This window comes from Oncorhynchus mykiss, chromosome 31 (assembly GCF_013265735.2).
Source record: "Oncorhynchus mykiss isolate Arlee chromosome 31, USDA_OmykA_1.1, whole genome shotgun sequence".
NCBI classification, from domain to species: domain Eukaryota; kingdom Metazoa; phylum Chordata; class Actinopteri; order Salmoniformes; family Salmonidae; genus Oncorhynchus; species Oncorhynchus mykiss.
This window is the reverse complement of record NC_050571.1, coordinates 24,157,962-24,179,982: the sequence shown is the minus strand read 5'-3', so window position 1 is coordinate 24,179,982 and position 22,021 is coordinate 24,157,962. Positions and strand designations below refer to the sequence as shown.

General features: G+C 46.0%; 1 protein-coding gene across 2 annotated transcripts in view; it reads left to right on the top strand.

Annotated features, from left to right (window-relative positions):
* Positions 1-939: 939 nt before the first annotated feature.
* The window catches only part of LOC110504812 (ras-GEF domain-containing family member 1C), a 38,963-nt gene continuing 17,881 nt past the window's right edge, over positions 940-22,021 (top strand). Inside the window, exon 1 of one of the 2 annotated variants that reach the window (XM_036970139.1) lies at positions 940-1,551. The gene's annotated coding sequence lies outside the window, so the exon portion shown is untranslated. The remainder of the gene's footprint in view (positions 1,552-22,021) is intronic. The other variant, XM_036970140.1, reaches the window with a different exon arrangement.

Here is a 22,021-nt window from a genome sequence, read left to right as displayed (position 1 = left end):
CTGTAGTTCTGTTCAGGATTACACGACAAGTCGCTCAAGATCATAATGAGGTAATCGTTACATGATTCATTTAATCGGGCAACAATAAAACATAGTTAGTTGATTAGATAAATAACTGTTTTCAGATGAATGTTAAGGTCAACTCACGACAACATTCTAGACAATTCTGTGCTTCCAACTTTGTAGCAAAAGTTTGGGGAATGGGGCTGCATGGGGATGCAGCATGTCAGTCTCCCAATCCTTTCCTGTTGCAGCATGACAGTGCCCCTATGTACAAAGCGAGGTCCATACAAAAATGGTTTATTGAGATTGGTGTGGAAGAACTTGACTGGCCTGCACAGAGCCCTGACCTCAACCCCATAAAACACATTTGGAATGAATTGGAATGCTGACTGCGAGCCAGACCTCACTAATGCATTTATGGCTGAATGGAAGCAAGTACCCGCAGCAATGTTCCAACATCTAGTGGAAAGCATTCACAGAAGAGTGGAGGCAGTTATAGCAGCAAAGGGGGACCAACTCCATATTAATGCCCATGATTTTGGAATGAGATGTTCGAGGAGCAGGTGTCCACATACTTTTGGTCATGTAGTGTATCAACACACTCATAAACTCAACTTGACAACAGTGACTAATTGTCAAATCAGTAAATAATTAACAAATAATATTAAAATTAATTGTGTCATTGTTTTATTAAAGAGTGTGTGTAAATACAAAGGCAAACAATGACATTTTATACATGTGCTTTGATGTTCTATACATGTGCTATGACCTATTCATGCAGTGAATCAAACGCTTAATTCACACTATCAATAAATATATAGGATGAAAGAAATTGCTTGCTGGAGGCCGAGAGAGGCGGAGAAGAGGACTCGTGCAGGTAGGTGTGTGTATTGAGAGAGAGAGAGAGAGAGAGAGAGAGAGAGAGAGAGAGAGAGAGAGAGACTCGCGGGTGACTTGTTTGCTGAGGATATTGGATTTCTCTATTCATCGTCGTTAGTTCCCTCTCCTCTCTGCCAGCTCTGTGAGGACGTCTGATGCACTGACCAGCCCTGCTGTAGCCTGTCACTCTCGGGGTTGTCTAGCCGTGGACACAGACTGGACTGGACATCCGTGATTGTATTTTTAAAAACGAGCTGGTACATTACCACACCTTTGTTGCGCGTTGAAGACACTATATGAACAGTGAAGGGACTTTCCGTGAACGAAGAGACTCCTGGTTTTCAGTTGGGGTTTATTTTACGCGTATTTTTCTGTGAAGGTTACGGATCTTGCTCAAGAATAAGGGCGTTTTAGAAGATGAAGACAAGTGAATGATCACACGAATATATGTGCTACTGTAAACCAAGACATTGCCCTGAGTAGACCCTAACGTCATTCCGTTGTGGTTTAACACAAATCAGCTTCCTTAGATCTTACTTTTGTTGTGTTAGTGTATTTTTGCATAATATATTTTTCCCCCACTGATTTTTGGATTAGCAGAACTGTAGAATTAATATAATACAGGGAATACTCACCAAGAGGGAAGATGGGGAACAGTGTCTAGAACTGGTAAGTGAAGCGAGGTTACTATATGATAAGCAGAATCATCGATTTCAATTTCATTCACACATGCGTATGTGTGTGTGTCTGTGCGTGTGTGCGTGAGAGTGTTTAAGAATTTATTATATCTGCATTAAAATATGCTTTTGGCATATGTCAATCTTTGTCAATCCAATCAACGACAGAGCATTAACACGTCAACATGCTGTCAGGAAAAGAATAGTGCATGACTGAAGCTTAAATTCACTTGTCATTGTTGGCTGTAACTACACTCCCCTATAGCATACAAATGTATTTGTTCAGTGAAGCTAAAACGTTTGATTTGGCTCTATGCTCCAGCATTTTGGATTTTAGATCAAATTATTTATACGAGGTGACGGTACAGAATGTCACTTTTTATTTGAGGGTATTTTCATAAATATGTTTTATCGTTTAGAAATGAAAGCACTTTATGTATCTCGTCACATTTTGGAGTCACTGATGACTGTTTCTGAACACTTCGACATTAATGTGGATGCTACCATGATGACGGATAATCATGAATGAATCGTGAATCGTGAATAATGATAAGTGGTAAGTTTTTAGAGGCAAAAATATCATAACATTTTATCTCAAATCCAAAATATTGGAGTATAGAGCCCAATTAAACGTTTTAGCTTCACCATCCAAATAAAATAAGTAGAAGAGTACATTCTCAATCTCTAATAAAATTTTTACTTTGTAGTATTATGCAAATGGGTTCAATAGATTACACAGCCATTGTTGTGCAGAGTGTTCTGCAGAGTGCTGGTCAATGTTTACCTATATATAATAATTCCGAGCAGCATCTCATTGGATCTACTACACTGGTCACGTTGCCTCTACTGCCATGTTAGGATCAGAAACCGACTGACAGTATGAGTCAGTGTTGGCAACTACCTCAACTACACGATGATATCATCCACAGAGTTGAGAGCGGACTATAGTTTTTTAAATGAAGCTCCTGGCTCCTTCTAGTCACTATGCAGTTAATACTCCAAGAATGTAAATTCTTAAACCCTTACATGTACCTATGTTTGTCATCTGTTGATGTGTGTCTTTCTTTGTTTGCTGAAATCCATACTTTTTTTTTAATCAAACATGAATCAAATACAACCATGAGTTTCCTTGCTGAGATTCAATTGGCACATCTTAGTTTCCATCTTAGAGCAACAGCAATAAGGTAACATGAGGAAAGAGTAAGAAATACACAGCTGTCCTAAATAATGTCAATTCACTCCATTTAAACTACATGGCTTGTATGCTAAACTTACCTTTCTTATCTTGCCTCTGTGTAATCATTAACCTTGCGGGGATACATTGTAAACGCGACTACTTCCTCAAACAGGGTGTTACTATTCTGCTCTTCACAGCACTAGTAGCATAGTAGGCTAAATGCTATTTATCAGTTCCTGGACTTACACCATTATTTTGTTAGAATTATATTCGTACAGTGTAGCCTAGTGTACAGCTTATGTTTTTGAGGTCTGAGGATCATCATAGCCCCTGCGTAAATTTCCCACGTGTGTAGGATGATTTCGTAGAGAGCTTCTGAGGGACGTGTGTATCCCAGGTAGGCAAATGTATTCTCTATATCGTAATAGTCATAAATCAACAGCTATTGAATATTCAAACCATACAGGGGTACTAGAGTAGGAAACATGTTGGAGATGTGGCCCCAGTGGCATGTTACCTATCATTTTCATTTCATTGTGAATGCGAACAGTATCCCAACTTTTTACAGAGCCTCAGCCAACTCTCACTGAACACACATTCACTCTGTCACAATCTATAAATGATGGATTCCTTGATACAGGATGTATTTGAGTTTGTAGTGCATGGATGGGTCCCCTATGAGGTATTATGATTATACTAGGCTTAGAAAACCTGTCAGGTGGGCAGAGACACTCAAGACCTTCTGGCTGACATCCACACCAAAGGCATTAGCCCTGCTACAACTTTCCCACACCCTCATCTCCAGTCCCCTCCACCCCTCGCCTCCACCCTGCTCCTCCCAGGACTCCAGGGTCTGAGGGGGAGTGAGGGGGTTCATGTTTCCCACCCTCCCCTACACACGCAGGCAGCATGGAGCTCCAGCCTGAGAGATCCTCCCCAGTAGCTCTAATGCTACTGTAGCTGATCTTTTCACACAGAGATGCTCTAACCACCAGACCCCTGCATGTAGCCTTCTCTAACCACCAGACCTCTGCATGTAGCCAGCTCTCTAACCACCAGACCCGTGCATGTAGCCAGCTCTCTAACCACCAGACCTCTGCATGTAGCCAGCTTTCTAACCACCAGACCCCTGCATGTAGCCAGCTCTCTAACCACCAGACCCCTGCATGTAGCCTACTATAACCACTATAACCCGGCATGTAGCCTTCTCTAACCACCAGACCTCTGCATGTAGCCAGCTCTCTAACCACCAGGCCCCTGCATGTAGCCTTCTCTAACCACCAGACCCCTGGATGAAGCCTTCTCTAACCACCAGACCCCTGCATGTAGCCTTCTCTAACCACCAGACCCCCGCATGTAGCCAGCTCTCTAACCACCAGACCTCTGCATGTAGCCAGCTCTCTAACCACCAGACCCCTGCATGTAGCCTTCTCTAACCACCAGACCTCTGCATGTAGCCAGCTCTCTAACCACCAGACCCCTGCATGTAGCCTTCTCTAACCACCAGACCTCTGCATGTAGCCAGCTCTCTAACCACCAGACCCCTGCATGTAGCCTTCTCTAACCACCAGAACCCTGCATGTAGCCTTCTCTAACCACCAGACCCCTGCATGTAGCCTTCTCTAACCACAAGACCCCTGCATGTAGCCAGCTCTCTAACCACCAGACCTCTGCATGTAGCCAGCTCTCTAACCACCAGACCCCTGCATGAAGCCTTCTCTAACCACCAGACCCCTGCATGTAGCCAGCTCTCTAACCACCAGACCTCTGCATGTAGCCAGCTCTCTAACCACCAGACCCCTGCATGTACTTCTCTAACCACCGGAACCCGGCATGTAGCCTTCTCTAACCACCAGACCCCTGCATGTAGCCAGCTCTCTAACCACCAGACCCCTGCATGAAGCCAGCTCTCTAACCACCAGAACTCTGCATGTAGCCAGCTCTCTAACCACCAGAACCCGGCATGTAGCCTTCTCTAACCACCAGACCCCTGCATGTAGCCAGCTCTCTAACCACCAGACCTCTGCATGTAGCCTTCTCTCTAACCACCAGACCTCTGCATGTAGCCAGCTCTCTAACTACCAGACCCCTGCATTTAGCCTTCTCTAACCACCAGACCCCTGCATGTAGCCTTCTCTAACCACCAGAACCCTGCATGTAGCCTTCTCTAACCACCATAACCCTGCATGTAGCCTTCTCTAACCACCAGACCCCTGCATGTAGCCTTCTCTAACCACCAGACCCCTGCATGTAGCCTTCTCTAACCACCAGAACCCGGCATGTAGCCTTCTCTAACCACCAGACCCCTGCATGTAGCCAGCTGTCTAACCACCAGAGCCCTGCATGTAGCCTTCTATAACCACCAGACCCCTGCATGTAGCCTTCTCTAACCACCAGACCCCTGCATGTAGCCTTCTCTAACCACCAGACCCCTGCATGTAGCCTTCTCTAACCACCAGACCCCTGCATGTAGCCTTCTCTAACCACCAGACCCCTGCATGTAGCCAGCTCTCTAACCACCAGACCCCTACATGTAGCCTTCTCTAACCACCAGAACCCGGCATGTAGCCTTCTCTAACCACCAGACCCCTGCATGTAGCCAGCTGTCTAACCACCAGACCTCTGCATGTAGCCAGCTCTCTAACCACCAGACCCCTGCATGTAGCCTTCTCTAACCACCAGACCCCCGCATGTAGCCAGCTCTCTAACCACCAGACCCCTGCATGTAGCCTTCTCTAACCACCAGACCCCTGCATGTAGCCTTCTCTAACCACCAGACCCCCGCATGTAGCCAGCTCTCTAACCACCAGACCTCTGCATGTAGCCAGCTCTCTAACCACCAGACCTCTGCATGTAGCCTTCTCTAACCACCAGACCTCTGCATGTAGCCAGCTCTCTAACCACCAGACCCCTGCATGTAGCCTTCTCTAACCACCAGACCTCTGCATGTAGCCAGCTCTCTAACCACCAGACCCCTGCATGTAGCCTTCTCTAACCACAAGACCTCTGCATGTAGCCAGCTCTCTAACCACCAGACCCCTGCATGTAGCCAGCTCTCTAACCACCAGAACTCTGCATGTAGCCAGCTCTCTAACCACCAGACCCCTGCATGTAGCCTTCTCTAACCACCAGACCTCTGCATGTAGCCTTCTCTAACCACCAGACCCCTGCATGTAGCCAGCTCTCTAACGACCAGAACCCGGCATGTAGCCTTCTCTAACCACCAGACCCCTGCATGTAGCCAGCTCTCTAACCACCAGAACCCGGCATGTAGCCTTCTCTAACCACCAGACCCCTGCATGTAGCCAGCTCTCTAACCACCAGAACCCGGCATGTAGCCTTCTCTAACCACCAGACCCCTGCATGTAGCCTTCTATAACCACCAGAACCCTGCATGTAGCCAGCTCTCTAACCACCAGAACCCTGCATGTAGCCTTCTATAACCACCAGATCCCTGCATGTAGACCTAGGCCTATTCTGCTCTCTTTCACTGTTTGTATTTAACTCTCTCTCTCTCTCAATCTCTCCATCTCTCTGATGACACCTTGGGAAAAGGGCAGAAACCCTTACCTCTGTGTCCTCTCTCACAATGGCTCACATTTATTGAAGTAAGTGCGTCATAGGGAAAAATAAAAGTCATCTTCTGAGGCTCCTCTCCTCTACTGCCAAGAACTTGAGCTTCTTACTGTTAACACACTCATCCATTTACCAACACGATATCGCTCTATGCACTCTCTGCAACGAAACTCAGCAAAAAAAGAAACGTCCCTTTTCCAGGACCCTGTCTTTCAAAGACAATTCGTAAAAATCCAAATAACTTCACAGATCTTCATTGTAAAGGGTTTAAACACTGTTTCCAATGCTTGTTCAATGAACACAGTTGACAGTGAGAGGACATTTATTTTTTTACGTAGTTTCACTTTAAAGTTGTAAAGTGAAACCTGGGCCCTTATCCACAAAGCATCTCAGAGTAAGAGTGCTGTTCTAGGATCAGTTTTGCCTTTCAGATAATAATAAGATTACATGAACAGACTCTAGATCAGCAGTCCTACTCTGAAGCGCTTTGTGGACACAGGCTCTGAGGGCTCAAGTTCCTCTTTGATAAGGGTTCCTGTGAGTCACCATGGCCAGGGTAGTCATTCAACCTCTCCCTGGTGGATTCCTGCACCACATGTGCCCCAATCCTCCAATCCAGGCCCGGTCTAGAGAGAGAAACAGTTGTGTGCCTAACGAGGACATAATTTACTTTGACGTAACGTGAAATGGAAAGGGGCTTGCCACAGCCCAGAATGTGAGATCATGTTGGGTAGTGTGTATTCAGGGTCTGAGTGTGTCTAAAGGGTCATGTTGGGTAGTGTGTTCTCATGGTCTGAGTGTGTCTAAAGGGTCATGGTGGGTAGTGTGTTCTCATGGTCTGAGTGTGTCTAAAGGGTCATGGTGGGTAGTGTGTTCTCATGGTCTGAGTGTGTCTAAAGGGTCATGATGGGTAGTGTGTATTCAGGGTCTGAGTGTGTCTAAAGGGTCATGTTGGGTAGTGTGTTCTCATGGTCTGAGTGTGTCTAAAGGGTCATGGTGGGTAGTGTGTATTCAGGGTCTGAGTGTGTCTAAAGGGTCATGTTGGGTAGTGTGTTCTCATGGTCTGAGTGTGTCTAAAGGGTCATGTTGGGTAGTATGTATTCAGGGTCTGAGTGTGTCTAAAGGGTCATGTTGGGTAGTGTGTTCTCATGGTCTGAGTGTGTCTAAAGGGTCATGTTGGGTAGTGTGTATTCAGGGTCTGAGTGTGTCTAAAGGGTCATGTTGGGTAGTGTGTTCTCATGGTCTGAGTGTGTCTAAAGGGTCATGTTGGGTAGTGTGTATTCAGGGTCTGAGTGTGTCTAAAGGGTCATGTTGGGTAGTGTGTCTCATGGTCTGAGTGTGTCTAAAGGGTCATGTTGGGTAGTGTGTTCTCATGGTCTGAGTGTGTCTAAAGGGTCATGTTGGGTAGTGTGTTCTCATGGTCTGAGTGTGTCTAAAGGGTCATGTTGGGTAGTATGTATTCAGGGTCTGAGTGTGTCTAAAGGGTCATGTTGGGTAGTGTGTATTCAGGGTCTGAGTGTGTCTAAAGGGTCATGGTGGGTAGTGTGTATTCAGGGTCTGAGTGTGTCTAAAGGGTCATGTTGGGTAGTGTGTATTCAGGGTCTGAGTGTGTCGAAAGGGTCATGGTGGGTAGTGTGTATTCAGGGTCTGAGTGTGTCTAAAGGGTCATGGTGGGTAGTGTGTTCTCATGGTCTGAGTGTGTCCAAAGGGTCATGGTGGGTAGTGTGTTCTCATGGTCTGAGTGTGTCTGAGTGGTAAACACAGAGACAGGCTGGGCTGTTAGTCTGTCTGGTGATTGTTGTTATAGGTAATCAAAATACATGGCTTGGACAAATCCAAAAAATACATCATATTCTACATTCCAACACACACTCGTTATGCTTCAGTCACAATGTCTCTGTCTCTCATGTCTCATCATGTCTCTGTCTCTTATGTCTCATCATGTCTCTGTCTCTTATGTCTCATCATGTCTCTGTCTATCATGTCTCATCATGTCTCTGTCTCTTATGTCTCATCATGTCTCTGTCTCTCATGTCTCATCATGTCTCTGTCTCTCATGTCTCTGTCTCTCATGTCACATCATGTCTCTGTCTCTTATGTCTCATCATGTCTCTGTCTATCATGTCTCATCATGTCTCTGTCTCTTATGTCTCATCATGTCTCTGTCTATCATGTCTCTGTCTCTTATGTCTCATCATGTCTCTGTCTATCATGTCTCATCATGTCTCTTTCTGTCATGTCACATCATGTCTCTGTCTATCATGTCACATCATGTCTCTATCTCTCATGTCACGTCATGTCTCTGTCTATCATGTCTCATCATGTCTCTGTCTCTTATGTCTCATCATGTCTCTGTCTCTTATGTCTCATCATGTCTCTGTCTATCATGTCTCATCATGTCTCTGTCTCTTATGTCTCATCATGTCTCTGTCTCTCATGTCTCATCATGTCTCTGTCTCTCATGTCTCTGTCTCTCATGTCACATCATGTCTCTTTCTGTCATGTCACATCATGTCTCTGTCTATCATGTCTCATCATGTCTCTGTCTCTCATGTCTCATCATGTCTCTGTCTATCATGTCTCATCATGTCTCTGTCTCTTATGTCTCATCATGTCTCTGTCTTTCATGTCTCTGTCTCTCATGTCACATCATGTCTCTGTCTCTCATGTCTCTTTCTCTCATGTCTCTCATGTCTCTGACTCTCATGTCTTATCATGTCTCTGTCTCTCATGTCTCATCATGTCTCTGTCTCTCATGTCTCATCATGTCTCTGTCTCCCATGTGTCTGTCTCTCATGTGTCTGTCGCTCATGTCTCATCATGTCTCTGTCTCTCATGTCTCATCATGTCTCTGTCTCTCATGTCACATCATGTCTCTGTCTCTCATGCCTCATCATGTCTCTATCTCTCATGTCACATCATGTCTCTGTCTCTCATGTCACATCATGTCTCTGTCTCTCATGTCACATCATGTCTCTGTCTCTCATGTCTCATCATGTTTCTGTCTCTCATGTCACATCATGTCTCTGTCTCTCATGTCTCATCATGTCTCTGTCTCTCATGTCTCATCTTGTCTCTGTCTCTCATGTCATATTATGTCTCTGTCCCTCATGTCTCTGTCTCTCATGTCTCATCATGTCTCTGTCTCTCATGTCTAATCATGTCTCTGTCTCTCATGTCTCATCATGTCTCTGTCTATCATGTCTAATCATGTCTCTGTCTCTCATGTCTCATCATGTCTCTGTCTATCATGTCTCTGTCTCTCATGTCTCATCATGTCTCTGTCTCTCATGTTTCATCATGTCTCTGTCTCTCATGTCTAATCATGTCTCTGTCTCTCATGTCTCATCATGTCTCTAGCTCTCATGTCACATCATGTCTCTGTCCCTCATGTCTCTGTCTCTCATGTCTCATCATGTCTCTATCTCTCATGTTTCATCATGTCTCTATCTCTCATGTCACATCATGTCTCTGTCCCTCATGTCTCTGTCTCTCATGTCTCATCATGTCTCTATCTCTCATGTTTCATCATGTCTCTGTCTATCATGTCTCATCATGTCTATGTCTCTCATGTCTCATCATGTCTCTGTCTCTCATGTTTCATCATGTCTCTGTCTCTCATGTCTAATCATGTCTCTGTCTCTCATGTCTCATCATGTCTCTATCTCTCATGTCACATCATGTCTCTGTCCCTCATGTCTCTGTCTCTCATGTCTCATCATGTCTCTATCTCTCATGTTTCATCATGTCTCTGTCTCTCATGTCACATCATGTCTCTGTCTCTCATGTCTAATCATGTCTCTGTCTCTCATGTCTAATCATGTCTCTGTCTCTCATGTCTCATCATGTCTCTGTCTCTCATGTCACATCATGTCTCTGTCTCTCATGTCTCATCATGTCTCTGTCTCTCATGTCTCTGTCTCTCATGTCTCATCATGTCTCTGTCTCTCATGTCTAATCATGTCTCTGTCTCTCATGTCTCATCATGTCTCTGTCTATCATGTCTAATCATGTCTCTGTCTCTCATGTCTCATCATGTCTCTGTCTATCATGTCTCATCATGTCTCTGTCTCTCATGTCTCATCATGTCTCTGTCTCTCAAGTTTCATCATGTCTCTGTCTCTCATGTCTAATCATGTCTCTGTCTCTCATGTCTAATCATGTCTCTGTGTCTCATGTCTCATCATGTCTCTATCTCTCATGTCACATCATGTCTCTGTCTCTCATGTCACATCATGTCTCTGTCCCTCATGTCTCTGTCTCTCATGTCTCATCATGTCTCTGTCTATCATGTCTCATCATGTCTCTGTCTCTCATGTCTCATCATGTCTCTGTCTCTCAAGTTTCATCATGTCTCTGTCTCTCATGTCTAATCATGTCTCTGTCTCTCATGTCTAATCATGTCTCTGTGTCTCATGTCTCATCATGTCTCTATCTCTCATGTCACATCATGTCTCTGTCTCTCATGTCTCATCATGTCTCTGTCTCTCATGTCTCTGTCTCTCATGTCTCATCATGTCTCTGTCTCTCATGTCTAATCATGTCTCTGTCTCTCATGTCTCATCATGTCTCTGTCTATCATGTCTAATCATGTCTCTGTCTCTCATGTCTCATCATGTCTCTGTCTATCATGTTTCATCATGTCTCTGTCTCTCATGTCACATCATGTCTCTGTCTCTCATGTCTAATCATGTCTCTGTCTCTCATGTCTAATCATGTCTCTGTCTCTCATGTCTCATCATGTCTCTGTCTCTCATGTCACATCATGTCTCTGTCTCTCATGTCTCATCATGTCTCTGTCTCTCATGTCTCATCATGTCTCTGTCTCTCATGTCTCATCATGTCTCTGTCTCTCATGCCTCTGTCTCTCGTATCTCATCATGTCTCTGTCTCTCATGTCACAACATGTCTCTGTCTCTCATGTCTCATCATGTCTCTGTCTCTCATGTCTCATCATGTCTCTGTCTCTCATGTCTCCTCATGTCTCTGTCTCTCATGTGTCTGTCTCTCATGTCTCTGTCTCTCATGTCTGATCATGTCTCTGTCTCTCATGTCACAGTATGTCTCTCATGTCACATCATGTCTCTGTCTCTCATGTCTCATCATGTCTCTTTCTCTCATGTCTCTGTCTCTCATGACTCTGTCTCTCATGTCTCATCATGTCTCTGTCTCTCATGTCTCTGTCTCTCATGTCTCTGTTTCTCATGTCTTAACATGTCTCTGTCTCTCATCATGTCTCTGTCTCTCATGTGTCTGTTTCTCATGTCTCTGTCGCTCATGTCTCATCATGTCTCTGTCTCTCATGTCTCATCATGTCTCTATCTTTTATGTCTCTGTCTTGCATGTCTTATCATGTCTCTGTCTCTCCTGTCTCATCATGTCTCTGTCTCTCATGTCACATTATGTCTCTGTCGCTCCACTGTCCAGTGGGGGTAATAAAGAATAAAGAATCTGGACAGACATTATGAAATTAGTAATGCAGCGGTATTAGATTTGCATCGGTTTCCAATTATTTGTAGTTGATTGCATTAAGCGGCAATTATTCTTGCATGGTTGTGCAAAATCAATGTAAAGAACATTTGACAATCCTTTTTGATTCGCACCAGAAGATCTTATGGTAACTAGAAAATTATTTATTCTATCCAGGCACTGATTCTCTACCAACTGAGCTACAGAGGAACCACCCTATTGAACAAAAATAGAAATGCAACATGTAACAATTTCAACAATTTTATTGAGTTACAGTTCATAGAAGGAAATCAGTCAATTTAAATAAATACATTTGTCCCTAATCTATGGATTTCACATGACTGGGCAGGGGTGCAGCCATGAGTGGGCCTGGGAGGGCAGAGGCCCACCCACTTGGAGTCAAGCACATCCAACGGTGGAGTCAAGCCCATCCAATCAGAATCAGTTTATCCACAAAAAAAGGGCTTTATTACAGACAGAAATACTCCTTAGAACCCTTACTCCCAAATTCTTTAACTATGTTGTAGGCGGCGTATGGTAGAGAAATGAACATTAAATGATCTGTTAACAGCTCTGTTGGACATTCCTGCAGTCAGCATGCCAATTGGACACTTCTTCAAATCTTGTGACATCTGTGGCATTGTGTTGTGTGACAAAACTGCAAGTTTTAGAGTGACCTTTTATTACCCTCAACACAAGGTGCACCTATGTATTGATCATGCCGTTTCATGCCGTTTCTTGATATGCCACACCTGTTAGGTGGATGGAGTATGGAGCAAAGGAGAAATGCTCAATAACAGGGATGTAGGCCCGGCTGGTTGCCTCTAACACACACACTCCCAGGTAGTGTTTATTGGAAGAATATTCCCAAAGAGGTTTACGCTGGGGATTGATGAAGCTGATCCAGGATGGTGGTGGCTGTTCAACAGAGGGATTTAGGGAAGTGTTCATGTTATGCTCAGCCTCTCTCTCTCTCTCACTGATATGCCTTACCACAGAAAGAAGATGGGTGGCGTATGGGTGGAGAAATGGAATACTGCAATGGTAACTTGATAGTTTGTGTGTGTGTGTGTGTGTGTGTGTGTGTGTGTGTGTGTGTGTGTGTGTGTGTGTGTGTGTGTGTGTGTGTGTGTGTGTGTGTCTACATGGGTGCATGTGTGTAACACAATACACTCATTTGTCTGCAGCTGAATCCCCCACACCACAAACAAAGGAAGGCGGTTTATGGTTTGTTAGAAAGTGCGCTGAGACATAAGCTTGGAATTTTTCGCTCTCTATGTTGGCGTTAACTCCACTCAACTTGGCAGAAGCGGCCCTGGCCTTACTCATTCTCCTCAGGCATAGTGCTGGACGCCAATAGACTTTTGGGGTCCTGTTGTGACTGTGGAGAATGGTGTGCCAAATGGCTCCCATGCCAGCAGTCCCCACTGGGAGGACAGGCTGCTGAAGGGCCATCTGTACAGGCATCCTGACATGGAGGGTGGAGAAGTAGGGCAGGGAAAGGAATGGATGGACTAGTGGAGGGGAAAGATGCATTATAGTGGAGAGAGAGAAAAACATCATGGTTTATTATTGTGATGATCAATAACTACTGTGCTCAAATGACATCCTATTTTTAAAAAACACGTCTGGGCTCAAATTGAGATAAAGCCCACAGAATCACTACAAAGCAAACAACTTTCAAAGAACATCCCCGATTTAGGCCAGTAGTGCTACAACGCTCCGAAGCACTCTCACTCTCACTACGCCCCAAAACAGTGTCAGCACTACAAGTATGCCAATGTTTTTTTAGAGCAGTTCCTAAAAATGGAAAAGGCGCTAAAATAATGAACTTGCTAATAGAGTTAACAACCGGAGCTGAAATTAGATGACAAGTGTTATAGATGTTCAGAGAGGAGAGAGTTAGGGGAGGGGAGAGGAGAGAGTCAGGGGGAGGGGAGAGGAGAGAAGAGAGAGTCAGGGGGAGGGGGAGAGGAGAGAGTCAGGGGGAGGAGAGAGGAGAGAAGAGAGAGTCAGGGGGAGGGGAAGAGGAGAGAGTCAGGGGGTGGGGAGAGGAGAGAAGAGAAGAGAGAGAGAGTCAGGGGGAGGGGGAGAGGGAGAGAAGAGAGTCAGGGGGTGGGGGAGAGGAGAGAGTCAGGGGAAGGGGAGAGGAGAGAAGAGAGAGTCAGGGGGAGGGGGAGAGGAGAGAGTCAGGGGGAGGAGAGAGGAGAGAAGAGAGAGTCAGGGGGAGGGGAAGAGGAGAGAGTCAGGGGGTGGGGAGAGGAGAGAAGAGAAGAGAGAGAGAGTCAGGGGGAGGGGGAGAGGGAGAGGAGAGAGTCAGGGGGTGGGGGAGAGGAGAGAGTCAGGGGAAGGGGAGAGGAGAGAAGAGAGAGTCAGGGGGACGGGGAGAGAGTCAGGGGGTGGGGAGAGGAGAGAGAGTCAGGGGGAGGGGAGAGGAGAGAGTCAGTGGGTGGGGGAGAGGAGAGAGTCAGGCGGAGGGGGAGAGGAGGGAGTCAGGGGGTGGGGGAGAGGAGAGTAGAGAGTCAGGCGGGGGGGGAGTTATGGGGAGGGGAGAGGAGAGGAGAGAGTTAGAGGGAGGGGATGAAGTTAGGGGAGGGGGAGAGGAGGGAGTTAGGGGGAGGGCAGAGAGTTAAGGGGAGGGAAGTGGAGTGAGTTAGGGTTAGGGGAGGGGAGTAGGTTAGGGAGAGGGGAGTGGAGTGAGTTAGGGGGAGGGGAATGGAGGGAGTTAGGGGGAGGGGAGTGGAAGGAGTTAGGGGGAGGGGAGAGGAGGGAGTTAGGGGGAGGGGAGAGCAGGGTGTTAGGGGGAGGGGAGAGGAGGGACATAGGGGTAGGGGGAGAGGAAGGAGTTAGGGGGAGGGGAGAGGAAGGGGAGGGGAGAGGAGGGGAAGAGGAGAGGAGAGGCTGAGGAAGACGAGCGGCTGAGGAAGAAAAGCTACTAGTTCGGTCAGAGATAGAGAAGGTTTCCTCAGACAGATGGCCTCAGGCTTCCTGCCCTGGGGTGGAATGTCTCCTCTTCTCACCCCTATTCGTCCCTTCTTACCTCTTCCTCACCCCACCTCCTCACCCACCAAAGGGAGGGTAAGGGTAACATTTGACATCTCCTTGTCCGGAGGGGATCAATCCTGAATGACCTTTGAACTAGGAAATGACAATAACCATAGACAAACATTGGCAGTAGAATGGCCTGACTGAAGAGCTCAGTGACTTTCAATGTGGCATGGTCATACGATGCCACCTATCCAACAAGTCAGTTCGGCAAATCTCTGCCCTGCTAGAGCTGCCCCGTTCAACAAGTTATTGCTGTTACTGTGAAATGGAAACATCTAGGAGCAACAACGGCTCAGCTGTGAAGTGGTATGCCACACAAGCTCAGAGAACAGGATTGCCGAGTGCTGAAGCGCGTGGCACATAACAATTGTCTGTCCTCAGTTGCAACACTCACTACCAAGTTCCAAACTGCCTCTGGAAGCAACGTCAGCACAATAACTGTTCGTCGGGAGCTTCATGAAATGGGTTTCCATGGCCAAGAAGCCGCACACATGCCTAAGATTACCATGAGCAATGCCAAGCGTCGGCTGGAGTGGTGTAAAGCTTTCCGCATTGGATTCTGGAGCAGTGGAAGGGCGTTCTCCGGTGTGCTGAATCACGCTTCACCATCTGGCAGTCCGACGGACGAATCTAGGTTTGGCGGATGCCAGGAGAACGCTACCTGCCCCAATGCATAGTACCAACTGTAAAGTTTGGTGGAGGAGGAATAATGGTCTAGGGCTGTTTTTCATGCTTCGGGCTAGGCCCCTTAGTTCCAGTGAAGGGAAATCTTAAAAATACAGTATACAATGACATTCTATGCTTCCAACTTTGTGGCAACAGTTTGGGGAAGGCCCTTTCCTGTTTCAGCATGACAATACCCCTGTGCAAAAAGCCAGGTTCATACAGAAATGGTTTGTCGAGGTCGGTGTGGAATAACTTGACTGGCCTGCACAGAGCCTTGACCTCAACCCCATCTAACACCTTTAGGATGAATTGGAACACCGACTGCGACCAAGGCCTAATCACCCAACATCAGTGCATCACCTCACTAATGCTCTGAATGGAAGCAAGTCCCCGCAGCAATGTTCCAACATCTAGTGGAAAGCCTTCCCAGAAGAGTGGAGGCTGTTATAGCAGTAATGTTCCAACATCTAGTGGAAAGCCTTCCCAGAAGAGTGGAGTCTGTTATAGCAGCAATGTTCCAACATCTAGTGGAAAGCCTTCCCAGAAGAGTGGAGGCTGTTATAGCAGCAATGTTCCAACATCTAGTGGAAAGCCTTCCCAGAAGAGTGGAGGCTGTTATAGCAGCAATGTTCCAACATCTAGTGGAAAGCCTTCCCAGAAGAGTGGAGGCTGTTATAGCAGCAATGTTCCAACATCTAGTGGAAAGCCTTCCCAGAAGAGTGGAGGCTGTTATAGCAGCAATGTTCCAACATCTAGTGGAAAGCCTTCCCAGAAGAGTGGAGGCTGTTATAGCAGCAATGTTCCAACATCTAGTGGAAAGCCTTCCCAGAAGAGTGTAAGCTGCTTTTTTTTTTTTTTTACATGTAACCTTTATTTAACTAGGCAAGTCAGTTAAGATCTAATTCTTATTTTACAATGACGGCCTACCCCGGCCAAACCCGGACGACCCTGGGCCAATTGTGCACCGTGCAATGTGATGTGATGCAGAGGTGACACCTCTAACACTGAGCTGCCTTGTCTTAGACCACTGCACCACTCGGGAGCCCCTTATTTGAGCAGCAAAGCGGAGACCAACTCCATAGTAACGCCCATGATTTTGGAATGAGACGTTCGACGAGCAGGTATCAACATACTTTTGGTCATGTACTGTATGACATACTAAATAATAAATCCTCTGTCTCCTCCCTGCTAGATACTGTCTCTCAGACATAGGATAACAGCTAGGATCTCTGCCTGCTGCTGTACAGAGACACAACTGGTCTTGTCCTCGCTTCACTCTGATTTTGGGAGTGATAAATTTACATGAAAATTGAAATTGACACTGTAAAACAGCCCGGGTGTCTATACTGCCTCAGCCTCTATAGGCTTTTATACAGCTTCCAAGGTCTCTGAATAAGACACTAAAACAGCCTGGGCCAGGCTGAATAAAAAAGTTGGAAGAGGGGCTCTCAACCTTGGATTGACCCTGGTGTAAACAAAGCCCTGACTGTACTCAGGAAGCAATGGATTTTACCCCCTGACCTCTAACCCTTGACCTCTGTGTCTGAGAGGGCAGACTGAGATTTAATGCCTGACTGAATCAGCTGGCCTATTGTGAATCTGTCCTCAATGGCCCTACTCATTAACCCTTTAACCCCAACAGGCCCCTTAATCCTATATGTCTAAGAATCCAGACAGAGATTTGCTACCTCACTGATTCAGCCAGCCGCTCCCACTCCTCTCTCCACTACACTACCGTCTGATTTTAGAGTTGTCCCCAATTCCCCAACTCCCCTGACCTCTAACCTCTGTGTCTGAGAGAGCCGGCTGGTAGCTGTGTCTCTCCTCTCTCTCCTGCCTCTCCTTTCTGCCTCACTGACAGACAAGTGTGTGAGTCATTCAGGTTGGGGAACAGGTTTCACAGAGAGAGAGAGAGAGAGAGAGAGAGAGAGAGGGGTAGAGCGAGAGAGGGGGAGAGAGACAGAGAGAGAGAGGGGGTAGAGAGAGGAAGAGAGAGAGAGAAAGGGAGGTTAGAGAGAGGGGGGGTAGAGAGAGAGTGGGGAGAGAGAGGAGAAGAGAGAGAGAAAGGGGGGTTAGAGAGAGAGAAGGGGTAGAGGGAGAGAGTGGGGTTAGAGAGAAAGAGGGGGGGTAGAGAGAGAGTGGGGTAGAGGGAGAGAGTGGGGTTAGAGAGAGAAAGGGGGAGTAAGAGAGATTGGGGTAGAGAGAGGGAGTAGAGAGAGAGGGTAGAGAGAGGGGGAGTTGAGAGAAAGGGGGGTACAGAGAGTGGGAGAGAGGGGGGTAGAGAGAGACAGAGCGAGAGAGAGAGGGGGGGGAATTGAGAGAGAACGGGGAGAGAGGGGGGGGTAGAGAGAGGGGGAGAGAGGGGAGAGAGAGCGAGAGGGGGGTGAGAGAAAGGGGGGAGTAGAGAGAGAACGGGGAGAGAGAGAGAGGGGGGTAGAGAGAGGGGGAGAGAGGGGGGGGAGAGAGAGAGGGAGAGAGAGAGAGAGAGAGAGAGAGAGAGAGAGAGAGAGAGAGAGCACAACGTAGAACACCAAATAATGCATGCAGAGCAGAATTAGGTCGATACCCACTAATTATCAAAATCCAGAAAAGAGCCAATAAATTCTACAACCACCTAACAGGAAGCGTTTCCCAAACCTTCCATAACAAAGCCATCGCCTACAGAGAGATGAACCTGGAGAAGAGTCCCCTAAGCAAGCTGGTACTGGGGCTCTGTTCACACTCTGTCCTGGGGCTCACCCACAGCCCAGGACAGCAACACAATTAGACCCAACCAAATCATGAGAAAACAAAAAGATAATTACTTGTTACATTGGAAAGAATTAACAAAAAAACAGAGCAAACTAGAATGCTATTTGGCCCTAAACAGAGAATACACAATGGCAAAATATCTGACCACTGTGACTGACCCAAAATTAAGGAAAGCTTTGACTATATAAAGACTCAGACCTGTCTCTCAAGCGAAGACAGGCTATGTGCACACTGCCCACAAAATTAGGTGAAACTGAGCTGCACTTTCTAACCTCCTGCCAAATGTATGACCATATTAGAGACACATATATCCCTCAGATTACACAGATCCACAAAGAATTCAAAAACAAACCCAGTTTTGATAAACTCCCATATCTATTGTGTGAAATACGACAGTGTACCATCACAGCAGCAAGATTTGTGACCTGTTGCCACAAGAAAAGAGCAACCAGTGAAGAACAAACACCATTGTAAATACAACCCATATTTATGTTTATTTATTTTCCCTTTTGTAGAGAGGAGAGTGTGTCTCTGTATGAGAGTGACAATGGAAGAAAGAAAGAAAGAAAGAAAGAGAGAGAGAGAAAGGGAACATGTGAAAAAAGAGAAAGATATGGAGGGAGGAGTCTGACAGCCTTAGCACCTCAGTCAAGCGAATGCCTTTCTTTCAAGGGCAGAGTGTGTGTGCTCACTTGGCTGTATGTGTGTGTGCGTGTGTGTGTAAATCTCTGCAGACAGTGGCACCCTGTGTTAATCCTAACAGAACAAAGCAAGAGGCTCCCCATGATGGTAAGGATAGCAGCCCCACTGGAACAAAAGGTTGTCTGTAGGTGGCTGTATATCCACTCCACAATGAGACTTACACAATGAGACTTACATCTGTCTAGATTCTACACACACACACACACTTCTGCTGCTGCTGTTGGTCTCGGCCAGGTAGTATGATAAACACCTGCTGAGTTTTAGTTGATGTGATGTTCCAGGCCCTATGGGAATGTGACGGAAGAACATCTTAATCCTTAATAGTCTAGTAGCTATGTTGTCTATGGCATTAGCTAACATTAGCTAATAGCCAATAACAATGTAGGCTGTGTATAGCGGTTTGCGGTTGTGATATGAAGGTTTGGCTTGGTCACATACAGCTGATGTGTTGTGCACTGAAGTCCACAAGCAAAGGTAAAAGGTGAGAGTAGGAGAGCACGTAGATGCAAGAAGGAATTATAAAACAATCACAGGTATCATGCTGTTTGTATGTGGCTGCTATGAAAGTGAACTGTGTTCGCATGTGATCAGGGGTGTATTCATTCTGCCGAGTCTGTTGAAAAACGCTGAATGTCGCACTAACTGTCACCTTGATTGCACATTTTTCTCTCGACCTGCGTACCTACATTGTAGACTTTCATTCATAGGCTAGGTTGTAGCAACCTCATGATGGGTACAGGTAAAATGTGAGTATCATGTAGTAGCCTAAACATTGAACTGGGTGAATGGAATAAAAATGACAGTCATCCAATATGCTGTAATAGAAATAAGGCCATGCTCATAAAGACAATAGTCATCCTCCCTCATCCTAAACGTCACCAACCGCCACTGGTCCGAACGGTTTGGCCTACTAACTAATATGATCCCACTTTGGGAAGGGGAGACTCTCAACGAACACAATCATGTTCTCCGTTTGCAATGACCCCCCCCCCCCCCCCCCCCCCCCAACTGTCACAAGACTTCTGAAGGTAATTGCCTTCCCTAGGTATTTCATTTGGACAAGGTTGTGTAAGTCAGGGAAACCACTCCACTGACCCTTGTGCCCCTGCTGCTGGTCAGGTGTATTGATTTGAAGGATCGGTATGATGTGTAATTAATAGACACTTTTTAGGACGTCAATATAAATGAATGTCTTTATGGTTGTTTGTAATTTTGTCCTGTCTTTTAATCATTATGTGTTCTTGTTTTTACCATCGAGGACCACTTTGGAAATAAGCGTTTTAATTAATACTTTCAAGTGATATCCTCTGGGTCCACATTGTACATTTTGTTGTATATGCCCAAAATAAATTAAATGGAGGTAATTTTGTGCCAACAAAAAAGGAGTTAAATATGTATACAAAAAAACCCTCAAATGTTTCCTGAGCTTTCTTATATCTCCTAGACATAGGGCAGACACTTCAAACCCTTCTTCTGCGTGATAGACTTTTTTACAGTCTGTTTTTCCATTTATGAATGTGTTATTCAATGCATTTGTGTGGGCTATAGTAGTATTGCCCAAATTCAATATTTTATCAAATAAATACAAAGGTGTTATATCTTCAGGTATAGCCGTGGGAAGTAGGCGTGCTGAAAAATCATAACGTTTTATTGGGCCTTTAATAGTGCTGTATTAGCGGACCGATATAAATACATAAATACTGAACCCCCTTTGACTTTTAGAGGTGTTAACAGCAGGTTGGTTCTACAGTAGGTTATGGGTGTGTCTGCAGGGGGATCTCACCTATTTTGCTGGAAATTGTGCAAAAAGCATTGCAGCATAATTCATAATTATTTTGCCGCGGCTAAATGTGTCTGATACTGTAGATGTGTGTCAGCACTACTGTAAAACACATCAGACAGGATGTGTGTATTATTGTTTCCTATACTGCTAGACCATGATGCATCACCTGGCAATATTGTCATGTCATGAATAAATGATGGGGCTGATTTGTGTGTTTGTGCGTGTGTGTGTGTGTGCATATGTGTGCCTGCGTCCGTGTGTAACAGAGGTACCAACTGAGCACCCACACACTCACACGCACACTCATGCTCATCCGCTCATCCGTCTCTGGGCTAATACAGGGGATTAGTTTCTACGAACAGTGGTGACACATGGTTGAACTCACAGATGTCCTGCCACACCCATCATGGCCACAGAGCTGTACAGGCCTAACTACACAGTCAGCCAGTCAGCCAGTCAATCAACCAGTTAGTTATCCAGTCAGCCAGGCAGTCAGCCAGTTATCCACTTAGTCAGTCATCCAGCCAGCCAGTCAGCAAGCCAGACAGACAGTTAGCCAGTCATAGTCATTCATCCAGTCAGTTAGCCAGGCAGTCATCCAGGCAGTCAGCCAGGCAGTCAGCTAGTCAGCCAGTTATCCAGCCAGCAAGCCAGACAGACAGTTAGCCAGTCATAGTCATTCAGCCAGTCAGTCAGCCAGGCAGTCATCCAGGCAGTCAGCCAGGCAGCCAGCCAGTCAGACAGGCAGTCAGCTAGTCAGCCAGCCAGTCAGCAAGCCAGACAGACAGTTAGCCAGTCATAGTCATTCAGCCAGTCAGTCATCCAGGCAGTCAGCCAGGAAGTCAGCTAGTCAGCCAGCCAGTCAGACAGTCAGCCAGTCACTCAGCCAGACAGTAAGCCCTGCCTTACATAGGAAATGCTTACTGTAGGGATCCCACTAGGACAGCATAGATCTGGCAGTGCCAGGGTAATCTACACCACAGCAGTGGTACTGCAAGGACACACTGGGCTTTCCCCAGTATAATCACATCTAGACAATTATATATGTAAAATACTGAGGAAAAGTGAGATATTAATTGATTGATTTTATTGGACAATTTAAAAACACAGTACAACCACAATGCAGATAATGGCTTCTAATTGGGTCAGAATATATCTCAGACCTCACAATCCATTGTTTTTAATTCACTTTCCTAAGTCCTCTATATTTTTCATGTAATTATCACCAAACAGTCAAAAAGGTCAGAGACTAAAGCGGTGACAGTGTGTTTGCCAGCCTGCCTGTGCGAG